Consider the following 13,592-nt stretch of genomic DNA (forward strand, 5'->3'; position numbering starts at 1 on the left):
AAAGGAACCAGCATTTATGGGGCAGCTGCTATACACCAGCCACTTGATCTGTTGAGTCCTCCAGACAACCTTATCAACCCTCACATTTCAAAAAAATTAAGGCTCCTAGAGATGGTTAAAGTGGTGAAGCTGCTCTCCCAGGCTGGTCTGTAACGCAGAGCCCAGGACTCTCCAGGATGGGGCCCAGCCACAGCCTGGCAGGGTGTTCCCATGCCAATGACATCAGCCCTCCTCTGTTGGGATGTGTGGGATCTTTAGTCAGCTTGGTGTAGATCAGCCAATTAACAAGCCAAAAGCACTTTGAAGATGACCTTGCCCGTGAAAAGGGCCAGTTCCCACAGTAGCAGGCCATGAGGCAGGGCTGGGTTGGAAGAGGCTGTGGTGATGACAGTGTAGAAGCAGGACAGGAACTCCTAGGCAGGGGAGCCTTGCCAGGAGACTGAGCTTCCAGGCCGTTTCAAAAATTTCCTTCTCTGGCCCCAGAGGTGGCCACAATCTTGGGGGCAGGGCTGCTGCCCAGTGTGGCTCTGGAAGTGGTGTGTGTTGGGTCCAGGGGGGCTCCAACAGTTACCTGCTGGCTGTGGTTTCACCTCCCTGCTGGGTTGGGAAGAGGTGGCTACTTTACTGAGCACCTGCTAATCGAGCTCCTGGGGCTTCCTGTTACAGAAGGTCATTTATTCATTCCTCAGAACAACCCTATGTGAGGGGTGGAATTATGCCCATTTTACCGATGGGGAAAGAGGCATGGAAAGAGAAAGGGACTTGCCAGGGATCAGCCGGCCAATTGATTAGTAGCAGCATCTCGGCTGGACCCCTAACTGCTCTTGGTGCTCCCAGTTGCTCACACACCTCCACATCTTGCTTCTAATCCTTGGATCTCAGGCCTCCTGGAAGTAGGGCAGAAAAAGGCTTCCTTAGATGATAATGTAGAAGTGTATTTATTCACCATGGAAAGATGCTCATTGCATGTCTTGAAAGCCAGAGCTTGCTTTCTGATCCCAGAGGGCTGGCCCACCTCCCCGCACTGGGCTGGGCACCAGGGGATTTTGGTTGTTTCCAGAGGAGCCTCCTAAGAGATCCTGGGAAGCAGCAGGTCAGAGGCCACCCTCCTGAAACAACGCCGTGGATGGAGACATCCTGTGTGCTGCTCTTTAGACAGTCGCCACACTCTGGCCTCTCGCCAGATGCTTGTATAAAATATTGACGGAAAGAGACAGAAAAAATAGGGAATAGCTGTCGCTTCAGGAAGGAGCATTGCATGGCTGGCTCGGGAGGGAGGCTTCCCACTGCTTTTCTTCTGCTTTGGGAAAACAGGCAAAGAAGGCCCTTAGATACATTTCAGGAGAAAAATTTTTATGACCCCATCTGCTTGCATCTTCCTGTACTCAGAAAAGCATTAAAATCATTAACTGAGATATCCGTTCCTCATGACTAGCGGTAGCCTTCTATGAAGATGTAGACTAGATTGCATATACTCGTTGGCCAAAATCACATATATACTGGCCTCTCCCCCTGCCTCTTCTGAGCAGTTCCTCAGAACTATCTGAGAGGCGGTCTCCCAGGCCATAGTCCTCAGTAAGGGCCCTGAGTAAGACTGAAACTCACAGCTCTCACATTGTGCTGCCTTTTTTTTTTTTTTAAGTTGACACACACTTGTCCTTTAAATCTGGGGAGACATTGTGGTTCTCCTGCAGTTTGCACGTCATCGTCCAGGACTGAGCATGCCGTTTCCCCACAGCCCTCCCACACGGCATACTTCACATTTTGGGCTCTCTGCCAATCAGATAGGTTTTTTTTTTTAAATGATATCTGATTATAGTTTTAATTTGCATTTCTATTAATATAAATATAGATGAGTATCTTATCATTTGCCCTAAGTGTCATTTGTATTATTTTTCTCTCTGTCATCTCTCCCTGCTCTTATGTGAATGTTGTAAATTTTGGACCACGGACCCAGCCCTCCCACAGGGAAACCCATGGCTCAGTCTCAGGCTGAGCCCTCTCTGGACCCCTCTGAGGGCTGAAAAGAAGAGGTCTGTATCTCCTGATGCATCTGGACCACAATCGTGCACAATGACTCAAGTTTCCTCTTGTTTTTTCTGTAAGCCAAGGATGATCATTTACCAGAGGTCCTGGGAAGGTGATGCATCCCAGGCCCAGGGCAGCCCCGAGCTCTCCGACCAGCAGGATGCAGGTGCGTCTCCCACGGCAGGCCTGTCCTCAGACTTCGCAGCACTCCTGCCTGCCCACCTCTGAGGAAAAGAACTTTTTAGTCCTTCTGGGTTTCTATTTTCTCCCCACGTCTTTAAAAAGCTGTGGTGGGAACAGAACACTTCATTCAAAGAAGGCCCTGAAAGGCCCTTTTGTGCTGCATCAATTCCGGGAACCAGCTCAGTATTCTCTGAAAGAGAAAAGACTTGCAGAAAAGCTGGCATCCTTGGAACCCTGGAGGTCAGGTCCTCATTAATTAGCCACTGGCGTCTTTGCCTTATTAGTATGCAAACAGAGCTTCTGCTCCTCCAAGCTCCCCCTTGACCCAGCTCCTGCAGATGTTGATCTTAGAGGCAGGATTTTTTCCCTCCAGCATTTGCAAGGAGAGCTCACAAATGGACTTTTTCTGTCTGGGAAGGAGCCTGAGGATGGTATTTCCAAGCATCAGTCCTTATCTCAACCATGCCTGCATTATGGACAAAGCCTGGGGTTTCAAACAGATACACGGGGGTTCAAATCCTTGCTCTGCCCCTTCTTGGTTGGATGACCTCAGCAGATGACCTCTCTGAGCCAGTGTTCTCATCCCAAATATGGATTTACAATAGTACCTACATTGCAGGTGAGATGCTGGTGTCTTGGGCTGCGGAGAAGGTGCAGAAAGAGCATTTGAAGATCACAGAATACATGGTCATTGGCCATGCTTTCCTCTAAGGAGATGAGCCTGAGAGCAACCAGAGTTTTGGAATAATTCAATCAAATCCTAACATTTCCTTTTGGGTTGAAACTTAGCAACTTCTTACTACCTTATTTCTCTCAAGGTAAAAAATAAATAAAAAATCCTTGCCCTGGTTCCTAAGACCCTTGTAAGCTGGACCTTGTACCCTGCTAACCAGCAATCCACCACTTGGCCCAGGGCTCTGAGGCCCTGGAAGTGTGGGCCTCAGTTAAGGTCTATGAATACTTAGAGCACCCTCACTCCTCCTCCAGCTTCTGATCCTGGAGGCTCCCTTGACCTGGAATATTCCTCCACTTGTCTCTCCAGTCTGTCTAACTCTTGCTCAACATTCAGTTTTCAGCTGAAGCATCACTTACTTGGGATGGGGGTGGGGTTCCTGAACCCCACCGAGATGGATTATTTGCTCCTATGACCCCCTGCAAGTTCCATCTTGTAACAGGCGCTTGCATATGTAATTTCTGGCTCCCTGTTTTCCTTGCTGGGCTGCAAGTCCCACAAGGATGCATTCCTAGAGCTGACACTGTGACTCTCTGTGACTGTAGGAAAGGAGCTCTCCTGGTCTCTGGGCAACGACTGAAAGGGAACAGAAGGGAAGGAAGGAAAGGACAGGCTGGTGGGGAAGATAGGGGTATATGGGGCAGGGGTGGGGCGCTTCCTGAAATCTCACAGCATTTCTTATCTTGGGAGGATCCCCTGGAGATGGAGAGGGGACAGAATGTGTCCCCTGGTGGCACTTTAAGGAACAAGCCCTTTGAAATCCCCTTCTGAACTTTGGTAGGTACTTTGCCCTAGGAAGCTTCAAAGTCATTTTCAAATTCTAATTACCCGACAAGATATAGCCCCAGGGAACCACCAAACTTGGCCTCAATCCTCCTATTTGCAAATTAGAATAACTGAGCCTCAAAGTTAAAAGCTTGCCCAGGACCAAAAAGGAAATCAGCCTAAAAGGCTGCTCATTCCTCAGGAAACCACCAGATGGAGCCAGCGCTGGAAGCAGAGAGTACCTGGGGCCTCAGTTTCTCTACATGTGTGCAGGGACCCTCCCGACTCTCCAGTTCCTCAATTTTCTACTGTGGACTTACCCAAATCAGAGGCCACCAAGAAGCAGCACCCAAACAGGCCACATTCAACCCTCAAACGTGTGCTGTGATGATCTCAATGTTTAAAAAAAAAAAAGACTTTTTATAAAAATCTAGATTTGAGAGTTCTCTTGAAAAATCAAAATGTTTGGCCATACTGGCTAAGATTCCGTTTTCACATGTATAAGGCTGTCTGGAACTGAGCAGTGACTGTCTCCTTTACACAGGGTATGTGTTCGTCAATTTACCACAGTCCCCACTGCTCCCTCTTGTCTCTGACCTGACTCACTTCTCTCATTCACAAAACCTACTGAGCCCTGTAGGCATTCAAATCACAACTCTTGAAGTGTAGCTTCCCCCTTAATCACTACCTCTAGCTGCCCTAAACTTCTCTGAGTTTCTTGAAAAAGCCAAGCTCTTGACAGCCCCAGAGCCTTTGCATCTGCTATTCTTGCTGTCTGGAACATACTTCCCTCCACAAGTCTCGGCTGAAGGGTTACCTCCTCTGTCTGAATTGGGTTCCCCTTAATGGATCTGTAGTTATCTCTCATATTACGTATCACAACTTGTAATTATTAATGGGTGTGTTTATTTATTTGCTTTTGTCTCTCCTACAAAAATATAAACCCCAAGAGGGCAAGGATTCCTTGATATTATTGATTGCTACATCTGCAGCATGCAGCCCAGAGCCTGGCCCATCTTATGAAATTGGTAAATATTTGTGGCATAAATGCATGAATGACCCCTTGAATGCATGAGTGGGATTCTGCCAGGCCCATGGGCATCCATTCAATGACAAGGGGCGAATCTTCCCTGTCTTCCTGCAGGATTGGTAAGAGAAGGCCATTTTCCACACCTCCCTGTGGGATTCACTCAAGCCCACGTTGTGCAAGCACATGTGTCCCCTTTTCCCAGAAGCTCTGGGATGAGAGGTGAGTGAGGGCACTTAGGGTATTTGCATTCAAACCTGGGTACATTTGTCAGGCAAGTACAGGTGACTGACATGATCAAAGGGATGATGAGATGACAGAGCTACAAAAGGAGGCTTGGCTTGAATTAAATCTATAAAATGCAAAGGGAGGATGATGGACCTCCAACCTCAACTATTAGACGAAGGAGAAGTCTCCCTTGAAGTTTAAGAGAGTTTAAGGCAAAGAAAAGCCACACACATGCACCACACCCCAACCTACTTTGCTCAGAAGGATCTTATGATGTTTTCTACCCCAAGGTAGAGGTAGGATGGGCAAGAATAAAAACAGTTTTAAGAAGGTTTCAGATTGCTAGGTGACAGGTCTATGGCTGAGTTGGAGGTCCATTTACAACTGTGTGGTCAATAATTGGCCAGTGTTGCATGAATAAGTAATGGCATGAACGTCAGAGCAGCATTCCTCTCCTGCAAGTGGCCACCAGACTCTGGTCAAAGCAAGGGTGCTGGGCTCCACGGAGTCAAATGATCGTGTATTTGATGCTTCTAGTCTCTCCAGGCTGCACCTAACTCATGCTGACAGAGTGCATCTTCTAGGCTTGAGGGTTAGCCACTCCTACAGGGAGAGAGGATGGTGAAGATGAAGTAGGTTTGGCATTTCATGCTGGATTCATGGTGGGGGGCAGTCCCTAACGAGGACAAAGGGATGAGGTGGCATGAACAGGAATCACCAGGATCTGATCAACAATCTGCTCCTGAAGTCTCAAATCCCAGGGGGAATAGCTCCTCCCCATTGGCCATCCCCCAGCTTCTCCTGGCCTCCTGCAGCATCTCTTCCTCTATTCCTCAGTAAAACAAGAACGGTCAGCCAGAAGACAAATGTGGCTGGAAGCTAGAGGCAGTGGAGAAGGTTGTTTGTGTGAAGCAGCAGCTGGATTCTGCTCATTACAAAAAGGACTTTGCTGAAGACTAATGCTCCCCAAAAGGGGACAGGCTTCCTCCAAAGGTAATGAGCTTCCTGTCTCTGGAGGAGTACAAGTGAGAACACAGAGGCTATTTTCATGGCTCTTATAGATGGGATTCCAGCATCAAGGACTGCCTAGATTCTTCACTGAGTGGTCTTGCATGGCCTTCAGAGGGAAACGATTCAGACTCCCTGACATTATATGCAAAGTTTTTCTGGGGAAAAATCTTTTTTTTTTCCTTGAGGAAAGTACTGATAACTCTCTTCAGCTTCTCAAAAATGTTTATGATTAAAAAAAATTAAAAATCACTGAGAGGACATAGTGAGGTCACCCTTTCCCAACCCTGGGTGCACATCAAAACATCTGAGGAGTTTTTAAAAAAATAGGAGACCCTTCCCAGATTCCCCCTCCAAGCCCACTGAATCAGAATCCCTTAATATCTGTGTTTTTTAAAAGCTCCTCCTGGGTGATTCTGATGCCCTCAACCAGGGACCCACCTGAAGTCTCTAAAAAACAGTAACCAAACATCTCGATGAATTTTCAGGGACTCTGCACTCCTGAAGCTTTAGGATTTCAAGACAGAGGTCACAAAACCGGACCCTGTGGGCTGTTCTGGCCTGTGGGTGTGTTTGTTCATGAGGAGAATATTTTAAAATAACAAATAAATAATTGTGATCAATGTTCAAAAATTGGAATATTTCACACACAAAATCCAGTTTTTTAGTTTTCCCTATAGAATCAGAAGAGACAGCAAAATTTGACCCTTATTCCCAAATTCCAGGATTCAATAGAACAATTAGCTACAGTCCCCACCACTCTCTATTATTATCATCTGTTCACTGTGCTATTATGCACTAGCTACCTAGGCCCTGAAGTCACTTGAGTTTGAGACCCCTATTTGAAGTTTTCCTAGAAATTCACCAGCTTGGGAGATCCTACAGTGATTCCCAAATTGAGACAGGGGCCATCTGCTCCCAGCTCAGCTGGGAACTGAGGGGTCTCAGGTCCACACTTTCCCCAGCCCCCTGCCTCTCCCCCTGCTGACATCCAGGAGTTGTCCTGTCACTCCAGCACTGGGGCCAAGGACTTCAAAGCCAAACAAGATCTGAATCGAACTGGCACTAATCCTCTTCAGTCTCGACCTCTTTTCTTCTGCCAGGCAGAACCTTCCCACCTCTGCTCGTTTCCTATTAAAATTAACAAGCGTTGCAGGCAGGCATCAAAGGCAGGGTTGTGCCTTTAATATTCTAGGCAAGCCCAGGCTGTGATCACAGCCCCCGCCCTGCCCCCTTCCTCTCTTCCAAATGAACTGGAGAAAATGGTTCAGCTGGGAGTTCCAGAATCAGAACACTGGCCATCCTCGTCTGTTTGATATTTGCACCAAGGAAAATTCCAGGGCCAGCCAGTAGAACATCGTCACAGCAATTTTCTTCAAAGTGCCCTGCAAAAACTGGCCAATTATTCTTAAGAGGTACTTTTAGAAGAATGTTATTATCCCCATTTTATTGGCAGGAAAACTGAGGCCAAATGGCTTGCCCAAGGCTACAGAGAGAAAGAAGGAGTTGAATCAAAGCAGTGGCAGTGTAAATCTATGTCTGTCTGAGGCTCACACAGACCTGTATCTGGCCCAGGAATCCTAGCACACCTTGGCGTTCCTGACCATCTGGGTTTGTGGCCACCCTCCTGGTTCTCACGCTGGGTTTCCCAGACCACAGCTAAGCAAAGACATTAGGTCAGTAACCCCACAGGTGCTGAGGGAGGCGACAAGTTCTGTCATTAACCCCTTTACAACACAGGAAATGACTGCCGTGTACAATTATTCTCCTCTATACAACCCTCGAACTGTTCTCTTTGTTTTTTTTCTCCTTAATGTTAATTGGGGATGATCTGATTATTTTCAGAGAACTATGTATTTATATTGGAGAAACCAACAAATTCAATAACTGGTACACTAAGGTTCTGAGTTACTAGTGAGATCTCTGCGGGGCAGGGTGGGGGGTGTTCTCTATGGTTTTAGCCTTGGTCCCTCTATCTGAGAGGCCTGTTCTGACAGAAGGCCCCAGGATTTCGGAACTGGAGAAAATACTGGCGATCTGGTGAGTCCACCGTGGGAGAACACGCTGCAGGGGCTGCAGGGCCTGGGCTGCTGAATTCACCCCCACATCTTTGGAGGAAAAGCTCAGCTAAAAGGGCCTGCAGACAATTAACAATTAGTGAAGTTTCTCCAAAAAGTGGCTTTGATCCCAATGCTATAGAGTGCTTTGAGGGGATGCTGGCTGAGGGGATTACCCCTCTAGAAATCTTAGAGACAGGATCCTCCAAATAGCTGTCTCTTCACCAGTACCTGGAACAGAGCTGGTAGAGGCCCAAGTAGCCATCCAGCTATGGACACCTCCTTATTGTTTTGGGGAAACTGAGGCCCAGGACAGGGAAGTGAAGTTATGAGTGAGCGATGTCAGTGAGTGAGTTTAGAGGACTCAGCAGCCCTGACTCCCAGGCTGGTCTTCTTGCACTAGGAGGGAGAAAAGAAGAAAGAAGAGAAAAAGTGAGATATGAGAGGATGAAGGGGGAATGAGAGAAGAGGAGGAGGTAGGAGGAAGAGGAGGAAGAAAGGCAAGCAGAAGAAGGGACGGGGAGTGAGAAGAGGCAGAGGGAGAGATGGGCACAGGCGGCACCCTTGTTTATTTCCCCACCTGAGCACGCGGGTCTGTGATGCTCACCAATGGTTTCTTCTCTGGTGTCTCAGCTCCCCAATTACACAATAAAGCCTTCCTCTTTGTACCCTTGGGTGAGGCGTGTGGCACCGTGTGGGGCCCTCAGTGGTTGCTTAACCCAAGCAGTTGATTCTGTGAATGAGCTGACTCCATAGTCACCTAAAAGGTTTCACAGGACCTGGGAGGTTTTCCTCCCCAGTTTATCACCTGGCCCGGCTGATTCGCACTGTGGGTGGAATGATGGCTAAGGTATTTCCCCTGTGGGGCCTCAGCCTCCCGATCTGTAAATGGGGCTGGGATTGAGACAAGGTTTGGAACACACTATGGCCCTTATAGCTCTGGCATTCTAGAATTACGTTAATCCCAGGAGTTCTTTCTTCTTCCCTCCTTCTTTTCCAGGAATTCCTGAGAAGCGTTGCAGAGCAAATCCAGAACTCCTTGCTAGGAATCAATTTCAACCAAAAGGAAGGGTTCCTAAACAAAGAGGATAAGATGCAGGCACCTAAGCTGAGCTTTGCCAATTTGGCCGCTCCCCCGTGGGCTTGCGGAGGACTTGAAGGCTGAGGGTGCAGCTCCGGCAGCGCCTCCCCCCACCTCTGGTGGCCTACCTGGGTCTACACCAAGATGTTCAACTTCTTCATCAACCAAGGTCACTCTGAGCCTCCTGAACAGGGAAATTATTAAAAACCAGGAATGGGGGAAGACAGAGACATGCCATGTGTCTGAGAAAATGACATACAGACTGATCCCAAAGTGGGACTGGTTATTGCTGTGTCCCACCGAGTGACCGTAAAATGTGGCATTTTAGGAAGAAGAGTGGATCACAGAGAGGAGACCCGTGGGGCCAAAAATCTTATGATAGTACGCTCGGCCTCAGGGGTAATTAGGGAAACGAAAATCAGCAGCCAAGGAAACGCCATCTCATGTCTGTCAAACTGGCAAAAATGAAGTCTGATAATACCAAGTATTAACAGAAGTATTAAAGGCCATAGAAAATCGGGCCATTGAGTACATTGGTCATGGGAGTGTAAACCCCTGTGGTGAGCAATTTAGAAAGATCCAGTAAAACAGAATAAGTATGTCCACTCCCAGGTGTGCCCCCCAGAGAGACTCTGGCACATTTCACAGAATGAAACACATGGGTATTCACTGCAGTAGAGTTTGTGATGAGAAAGTGGAAATATCTAAATGCCCATCAACTGGGTTCACTGTGAAATAGTCACATAATAGGATAATAAAAATTAGCTGAAAATCATACATTTCAAAATGCTAATCAAAAAAAGCCAAAAACATTGTAAAAGGCTACGTAGAGAATGATGTCATTTTATATAAGGCTTATAAACCTGTAAAACAAGGCTATGTAATTTTTATAGCTACCTACATATGTATTAAAAGTAGAAAAACATGCACAGGCGTGATAAACACTTCGCGAAACTGGCTCCCGGGATTGGTGGTGGCGTTAAGAATGAGATATGAGAGGTTCACACAAGGGAGTTTCCACTCTGATTGTTTTGTTCTTTTAAAAATTGAAATGAACAGGACTCAATATCTGATAATGCTGGAAGTTTCTGTACTTAACTTACTATTCTTATGTTTTTGAAATCATTCAGAATTTTTAAAATAATTTTTTAAAAAGAAGAGAAAACAGGGAAATGCATTGGGCCTGAGTCCCACCTGGGATTCCAGGGACAGATCTGTAAGTTCCTGCTGCTCCCCTGGGCAAGGCCGCTAATCTGGAAGGCAGGGCTTGTCTTCTGTGGTTTTCCTACTGGTTCTAGCTGTAACAACCCCCCAGTCCCGAATAAAATCATTATAAGAGGGATGGGGGCGGTGCACAAGACAAAGCAGATTTTAAAAAGAGGATTTGCCCTATTTATATAAGGAGATGGGGACACAAATGGGACCTAGCATCCCATCCACAGCAGCCCCTGCGATACATCTCCATGAAGCCCTGGGGCTCCGAGCCTGCACAATATGAAACCCCTAATCCAGCCCACACTTTCCATGAGGAAGCCTGAGGGAATCTAGATGGGGAGAAATAAAGGACTGAGACTAGGGTGAGGCAAGAGAGGCACCTCAGGTGCAACACTTAGGGAGGATTCACTCCCAGGGTCGTTCAAGTGCCACCCCACCTTTGGGTGTCCTCACAGAAACCCTGCTCCCCTCCTCCTCTTCTGATAGCTATGCGCTTGCTCATTGCCCCTCCTGGAAAGCAAGCTCAGCTGGACCAGACCCTGTGTCTGGCTCACTTACCCCATCCAGAGGGCTAGCCCGAAGCCAGCACCCAGTAGGTGCTGAATATGTTTGCTGAATAATTGATTAAGGGAAAGAAGGGAGGGAGGGAGGGAGGGAGGAAGGAAGGAAGGAAAAGAGGAAAGGATGAAATAAGGAAGGATGGACGGATATGAGCCTCCTTCCCCATCTCCAAAGCTTGCCTCTGGGCTGCCAGCCAACCTGGACTAGCCACTTTGCTGCTTGGGGCAATGAGTGTGGGTAATTACTCTCTTTGGCCTTACTCATCCTTCTTCCGGGACCGTGTGCAAAGCGAAGGGTTTCACTTGCCCAGTGGGTACTGAATTATAGCTGTGGAGCGGGAGTCCTATATAATTAACCAGCAGCCGCAAGCCCTGGAGAGTCTGTGAAGTCTGCCCAGTGTGCAGGCGATTAGGCACTGAGCAAGGTGGCTCCTAATTAGCCGTGGCCTGATTTTTACAGGCCACAGTGCTGGGACCCACCTCTTCCCAGGCTGGTTACACACAGGCTGTGGGGGTTCTTTACCAACACTCCATGAGTAGAAATGGGGGCCAAAAAAAGCAGAATTCTGTGTGTGTGCATATTTTGGTTGGGGGAGAGTATTTCTTAGAACTATCTTGAAAGACAGCAGACCCAGCCTCCCTGGCATGTACAGCTTTCTCAATCTCCCTGTCTGTCTGTCTGTCTGTCTGCCTCTCTCTCTGTCTCTCTGTCACACACAAAAACACACAGATACACATTGTCACCTTAGGTGATGAAACAAATCTCTGGAACAAAATATATTTAAAGGAAACACGTAGAACCTCAGAGTTTTTCAAAATCTACAGAACCTCTTCCTGATGATAAGATCTTTAAAATCCCCTCAGCCCAGCCCTCAGAACTTGGATCACACAGAGGGCAGCATCTTGTTAGCCCAGCAGGGGAGGTAGGGGAACTGCCCCTGCTCCTCTCAACCAGCCTCCCATCCTGAAGCCCTTCCCGCCAGGGTTCGGGGCTCTGTGTGGGTGTTCACCCCTGTGTGTCCCGCTTCTCCCGGTTGGACATGGGCAGATGTGGGATTAAGATGTTTGCCCTTTATGTTCTTCATGGCTTCCTACTTGTCCTTTGAGCTGTCTACTCTAGCATCTCCTGTCTTGCCCTTGCCATCTCCCTTCTAAAGATGACCAACTGATGTTCAGAGAGGTGACAGGCGTTGCCAAAGCACAAGGGTGGAACTCCAGGCATATCTGACTCTTTATCAAGCTGCCTATAAACATATCACTCCCTCTAACCATGAAATCTCAGTAATACCTACCATTCTGCAAGCATTTGGTGTGTTAAATGCCTAATCTTCTTCATCTTCTCTTAATCTTCACCACAGCTCCATGAGTAGACCAAGTTATCCTCATTTTATAGTTGAGGTTCACAGAGATAAAGGAGATTGTCTGAGCTTGTATGGCAAGCAGATAAAGGAGCCAGAATTGGAGCCATGTGTGAAGGACAGCAGCCCTTATTCTTCACCATGCTCATTCTTGCTAGAGTGTGAAAGGCTGATGAGATGTGCACAGTTGGTAGAAGAACGACTAGACCAGGGCTCACGTCCTAGGTGTTAATGGATGGTGAAGCTGGGAGGCAGGGACATGCAAATAATACTTCAGTGAGGTACCATGACACTTCTTCGCACTTGTCAAGTGGGCAGACATTTCAAAGTCTGAACAGAGGAAGTATCAGAGGAGGAAGTGGGAAAATGGTGACTCTTGGAAGTTGCTGGAGGGAGTGTAAATTAATATAGGGTCTTTGGAGAGCAATTGTCCCCTTTAACCTAGCCGTCCTCCTTTTAGGGGTGAGTGAGTCTTGTATACTCATATACATGACATGAATGGGGATGTTCCTTGTAGCATCTTTATAATAAAGAAAATGTGGTAAAAGGGCCCAGGGCAAGGGCAGATGCAAGAAAACCAGTTAGGCATTGAGTGCTGTATCTTCACCGGAGGTGATGGTTACTCAAACCAGGTGGCAGCCATGGAGGCAGACAAGATGTTCAGAGGATCTGGTTAGAAGTGATGCAGGGAGCAGGAGCTTCTTTGGGAAATTTGAGATGCAGTTTGAATTCCACGTGGAGATGTTGAGTAGCAGCCGGAAATGTGAGCCTGGAGTTCAAAAGAGAGGCCCGGGCTGGGGATGTGAATGGGGAGTCACTAGCGCATAGATGATGTTTAAAGCCATGAGCCTGTTAATTTTTTTATGTCTTATAAATAAAAGAGCTGAAGCAAATATGACAATGTTGACATCTGTTAATTCTGGGTGATAAATACAGTGGTGGTTGTAATACTATTCTTTGTACTTTTTTAGTATGTTTGAACTTTTTAATAATACAATTAATGATTAAATAGTTTAGAAAACCACAAGACTCCAAACTGCTGAGCAGTTCTGTCGTGAGTGCCTTAGACCTAAAGAGTGGGTGCTAGCAATGAGCTAAGGAGCCATGTTCAAATCCCCACCACCAGCAACCTGAGCTCAGTGACCTGGGGTGGACCCTCTCTCCATGGGCCTCTGCTTCCCCATATGGACAAGAAGCTGGCCTGTGACATCTCAGGGTTCTTGCAGCGCTGACCATCTAGTTTCAAGCTGGTGCTCCTAGGGCATGTAGGGCTTTGATTTTGTTCATCCACATCTTATGTCTAGTCCTACAGAGGAAGCCATAAATACCCATTAGAGGGCCTTGTAGAA

General features: G+C 47.3%; 2 long non-coding RNA genes across 5 annotated transcripts; one reads left to right on the forward strand and one right to left on the reverse strand.

Moving 5' to 3' along the window:
* Positions 1–645: 645 nt before the first annotated feature.
* LOC140698478 (uncharacterized) lies at positions 646–8,929 on the reverse strand. 4 transcript variants are annotated; one of them, XR_012076274.1, is made up of 4 exons: positions 8,637–8,929; positions 2,824–2,932; positions 2,125–2,252; positions 646–887 (listed from the first exon to the last, which is right to left on the reverse strand). It is a non-coding gene; the product is annotated as an uncharacterized lncRNA (long non-coding RNA). The 4 variants fall into 4 exon arrangements; XR_012076273.1 differs by having other exon boundaries at positions 8,610–8,929; XR_012076276.1 differs by lacking the exon at positions 2,824–2,932.
* On the forward strand, positions 7,259–10,037 carry LOC140698477 (uncharacterized). Its single transcript, XR_012076272.1, has 2 exons — positions 7,259–7,387; positions 9,030–10,037. It is a non-coding gene; the product is annotated as an uncharacterized lncRNA (long non-coding RNA).
* The last annotated feature ends 3,555 nt before the right edge of the window (positions 10,038–13,592 follow it).

Source organism: Vicugna pacos, chromosome 9, assembly GCF_048564905.1.
Source record: "Vicugna pacos chromosome 9, VicPac4, whole genome shotgun sequence".
Taxonomy (NCBI): domain Eukaryota; kingdom Metazoa; phylum Chordata; class Mammalia; order Artiodactyla; family Camelidae; genus Vicugna; species Vicugna pacos.